The sequence below is a fragment of the Arachis duranensis genome, chromosome 4 (assembly GCF_000817695.3).
Source record: "Arachis duranensis cultivar V14167 chromosome 4, aradu.V14167.gnm2.J7QH, whole genome shotgun sequence".
NCBI lineage: Eukaryota > Viridiplantae > Streptophyta > Magnoliopsida > Fabales > Fabaceae > Arachis > Arachis duranensis.
This window is the reverse complement of record NC_029775.3, coordinates 111,839,677-111,845,023: the sequence shown is the minus strand read 5'-3', so window position 1 is coordinate 111,845,023 and position 5,347 is coordinate 111,839,677. Positions and strand designations below refer to the sequence as shown.

Here is a 5,347-nt window from a genome sequence, read left to right as displayed (position 1 = left end):
CTGCTAAAAACTAAAGTACTGAAAATTAAAGATAGATGAAACATAAGTTTCCACTACTACCTAAAAATAGAGAGTAATATTATACTACAACTCAAAACACACACTAGTTTAAACTTTTGTAGAACTCCAACTACTTCCTTTTTCAATGCATCCTTCGTCTGAAAAAAACAAAAAGATGGTCCGATAAATATCTCAGGAAAATATGAAAATCTACTTTTAAAGATAAAATAGTAAACAATAAAATTATACCATCTCAAAAATCTCATTTGGGTAGGAGATCAAAGTATTAGAATATCATAAGTAGGGAATAAAATCAGAAAAATATCAAAGAGAATTAGAAAAAAATCAATGTAATTTATTAGGAATAATATCCTAATAAATTATATTGATTTTTTTACCAATATATAGATCAAGAGTACGTTAAGAGTACGCTAAGAGTACACTCATTATAGAATAATATCCTAATAAATTACATATATTTTTTTCTAATCCTCTTTGATATTTTTCTGATTTTGTTCCCTAATTATGATATTCTAATACAAAGGCATGCTTGTTATCGCACATATTCTTATCACAGAGACAAGTTGGATTGTAAACAACGCAGACAACAAAACATTGGTAAACGCCACCATTGCAGGGAACGTGGAGACAGTAGCAAGATGTCTCCAGCTCGGCTACCGGAGCCTTTAGACGATTTCGACAGATACTACTCATGCACAAACAACCATCATGGCAATTTGTTTTGTTAGCTTTGTATGGACACGTTGTTTGCATACAGGCACCGCTGCAGGTACATTCTCCTTGGCCTTTTTGGATCTCCTTGCTTTTTTTGCTTGTTTTCTTCTTTGCCTTTCTCCTTGTCCTTCTTCAGAGGAGTCTCCAACAAGAAAAAGATCCAATAATTGGGTAGACATTTTTTTGGTAGAAAATTAGATAGAAGATATGTATACAACCAAATATTTGATGTTATGAAGTATATATAGATTGTTCAGTATGTATACCAGCTACTATTTTGGAAGATCAAATTCCAAGTGGGGTCCGGTTGTTTGTAATTTATTTATCGTGTAGCTTTGTTGTAATGTACAAGATTAGCCTTACTAGAGAGAAAAAGACAAAATTGGATACTTAGGCTGTGTTTGTTTTTAGAGACATGACATTAAGATAGAGATAATAAAACGAAAACACTAAAAATTATTTTGTATTTTGTGTTTGGATATAATGGACAAGACACTAATGTAATGTCTTGTATTATGTTTGGATAGACATAGACAAAATTAAAATAGTATGCAAAATAACTAAAATAGTTATGTAATTTTAAATTTTTTACATCAAGTACAAATTAATTTAATAAAAAATAAGAGTACGTAGGAGTATAGAAAATTACAAGAAAAATTGGTCTATGAACCAATAAGATAAAAATAGTATTAAAGTAACAAAATTAAGAATAAATAAAGTAACATAAAATAGAAAAGTGACTTAAGTCTCCATTAATACAAAAAAGGGAATGAACAATAAAAAAGAATAAATTAATTATACAGTGAAATAAAAAATTCTAAAAAAAGAGAGTATCTAAAAAAACGCAAAGAAAGAAGAACTCCGATAAAAAATTTTGATTAAAAAAAAATCCGTGTCCACCTTTTTAAATTCTGTGTCCATTATTGTCCTTCGTAAAATAGTGGACACAAAAATATAAAATAGTGTCTCGGCATGATAGTGATGTTTTTTTTTACCAAACATAGAAGATTCGAACCCACAATCTCTTAATTGAGTATGGAAAGATTATGCCATTTGAGTTATAACTCATTGGCTTGTGATGTTCTTATTCCTTCTTTGAAATGATGGACTTTGATTAAATTATAAAAAAATTACATAGGGGTATTAGTAACTTATGCAACAAATTATATAATATAAATATATAATACTTTTGTAAAAGAAAAAAAAACAAGATTAACACATAAATAGTTTTGTATGTGAAATAATTTTAAATATCATGGTTTCTTTTCTTTAAATGTTAAGATAATCATAGTTTAAGAACTTAAGATTGTTAAATTTTATATGTTCATGAACTTTTAATATGGTTAAAATAGTCAATTTTTACAAATTTTTGTGTGTTAAAATAGCTAAATCATAAATAATACTTCATTAAAATAATTATAAATTTTTCTATATCATAAAAATAACAAATTATTTCTAATAAATAAAAAATTATTTTTATTTTTAAAATTTTAAATAATTTAATAACATAAGTTGTAAAATTAAGAAAAAAATGAGTATTTACAGGCACAAAATACGAAATAATGAAACAAAAAGAATCATTCTTATTTTCAAAGGCTATGAGACAAAATTATGGTAACAAATATTTAATTTTAATTATAAATATCAATAAAAAATATTTTAGTTTGTATTCAAATAAAATATCAAAAAATTTAAAAATTAATAAAAATCTAAATTTAAAATAAAAAAATTACGTTCTTAAAAATCTAGAAATTTAAATTATGAATTTTGATTTAAAAAAATAGAGCTAATATATAATTATCTATTTTTTTTTCCCACGGTATCCCCCAACCCGACAGGTCGAGGACTAATCCGCCGCGGATATGAGCTTCATTTAAGGGTCTGCCGCTGGCCAATGGGTTGCTGCATGCACAAGCGGGATTCGAACCCCTGACACTTGTTTAAGCGGACAAGTGAGCTGACCACTCGACCAACCCAAATTAAAATTAGTTTTTTTATTTAAACAAAAAATTCTAATTTATATAGTATTCTAAAAGATTAAAAACTAATTTATTATTGTTGTTATAATTATTGTTGTTAAAAACTGTTTTGTCCAAATTTTTTTTATTAAAACTTAATCAAAATATTCTATCTTATATATCCAATAATTTATTAACCAACAACATACTCTTGAATAAAATTATATTTAACCAAATATCAATTTAATATTACTTTTAACATAAGCCAAATAGAAAAAATGTGACTCATAAACATAAAAGGTTAAAAAAAGGTTTGATTTGGATTCAGTGATTATATTTATCCATATTACACTTATTTGAAATAAAGTACTTGTTATAAATTCTAGTAACTTGCGTTACTCTCCCTTTTCTGAATATTTAAAACTCTTAACAAATTAATTAACTTTGTTCTTTTACAAAATATAGCATTATTTTATTTTTTAAGAGTTTAATTTTGATATTGTGATAGTGTAAAATATTTTACACAGTCGTACAATTACATTAATTTTTTTTGAATGACCATTCACACTGCTAATAAAAATAATAGTTATTTTTAGTGATATAGTATTATGTGATTAAATGCACATATAAAACTATTTTATATTAACAGTGCATCAAAATTAAAATTTTTAAATAATAGAAATATAAACAAAATTAACTATCCTAGCATAATTTCTCATCGCCTTTTAAATAAATGAATCCAATAATACAACTTGCATACAAAATCTTAGTAATTAAATCAATAATATGTATCTATATATATTTTTCGTATTAAATCATACATTTTTTTATATAGATCTTTAATTACCACAATCATTAAAACTTATTTATAATAGTATACCAAATAATTTTTTATCAAATACTAAATACATATTTTTTTTACGCAATATCTAATTTTTACTTTTTTACACAATAACTAATTTTTGGTGTATGAAGTATGAACAATATAATTAAAAATTAATACGAGATACAATAAAACAAAAACAAAAATAGAATAAACAAAAAATTTCTAACACCGAGTGCATTTCGCCAAAGCCATATGGTTGAGAAAAAAAAAAGGCATTTTAAGCTTCAAGAGTGGAGGACAAATTAAGAATTTCAACCTAAAGAAAACTTGAGAAAAGAAGAACCAGTTGTATGATCTATAAACACTCCAAACCTTCATATGCATTATATGTTTCATCCTCAAATCTGAGCCTTGTGTATATTATTTAATGTTATATCTCAATGGTAATGATAATTGGAATTTCAGACTTCCAAAAAAATACATGCCATGCCTGGAAGTTTTCTTATACTATTCACTCTTTGTTAATTTTCTAACTTATTGAACTGTATATAAATTATTGAGTATTAATAGGAATATTTAACTAGTAAAATTATCTTTATTAAATTTTTAACGAAGTTATATATTAGTTTTGTTTAGATATATAATTTTTTATATACTTATTTTAATTTATTTTTTAATAAATAATCTCATAATATATTATAATTTTTATAATAAAAAATTAAATTAATTTTTTATCATTCAAAGTATGTAGAAAAGTAAGGAGAATAAAAATATTAAGAAATTAAATTTTATTTTTCATTAATTCTATCCATACATTACAGAATATTGTTTTGTTATACAAATAACAAAGTAGAAATATTAACCTTTTAATAATAAGGCACATATAAATTAAGTGTTTTATAAAACATTATCATAACTAGCAATTTGTAAGTAGTTGAAAACCTTTGTTTCTGAATCTTTATAATTTGAAGCCATAAACCTTAATTAACTAGTATTTAATTTTTCTATTATGTGTACGTATGAAAATTAATCTTTAATCTTATTCATATATATTTCGTTATCTTAATTAGATAATATATGTTAATATACATTGATGTGACCATATATATATATATATAATTGACTACTTATTATATATGATATAAATAATAATATTTTCATTGATATAGTATGTATAGCTTCACTTGCCTTGACCCATGCAAGGTCCCTACAACTAACACACCAACCAATCACAATCACCATATCAATATGTACAGCATATGGATGGCTAAGTTGGTAGCACTGAGCTTTTGCAAAAATATGATGATGATATCACTAGATTTATAGAAATCCCATTGCACATGGGTGAGTATATTATTATCATCCCTACTATTCACTACTATAATACAACTAAAAGTATTAGTCATTTAAGAGTACCAAGATGCACTTGCTTGCTTGCTACATTAAATTAACAAAGAATGAATTATATAAACTGAACTCCTCCATCGAGAAAGCACCACCACCATCCTTTCCAACAGTCAAATCAACGACCTTAGTCATTGAAGCTAAGCAATTTTCCTCTTCTTCCCTGCATCTCGGTGAACCACAGATTGAGCACCCTCCATGTTCGTCCAAGACGCCTCTTTCTCACTTTTCATTTGTTTATTCACAAAAGCTTTCAAATTCGCAGTAGTCAGCGTCGGAGCGTTCTCACCTGAAATACAAACCCAGCACTTGTTACCTACATTACCCAAAAACACACAACAAAAACCATGCCCATTTTACCTAAATAATCCTCAATCGCCTCACTATCACCTTCAAGCTCCAACAAACTTGAAATAGACGGCAA

At 25.8% G+C, this 5,347-nt stretch overlaps 1 long non-coding RNA gene across 1 annotated transcript; it reads right to left on the bottom strand.

The window, feature by feature from the left end:
* Positions 1-4,838: 4,838 nt before the first annotated feature.
* On the bottom strand, positions 4,839-5,347 carry LOC110280277 (uncharacterized). The gene is made up of 2 exons (XR_002374580.2): positions 5,284-5,347; positions 4,839-5,212 (listed from the first exon to the last, which is right to left on the bottom strand). It is a non-coding gene; the product is annotated as an uncharacterized LOC110280277 (long non-coding RNA).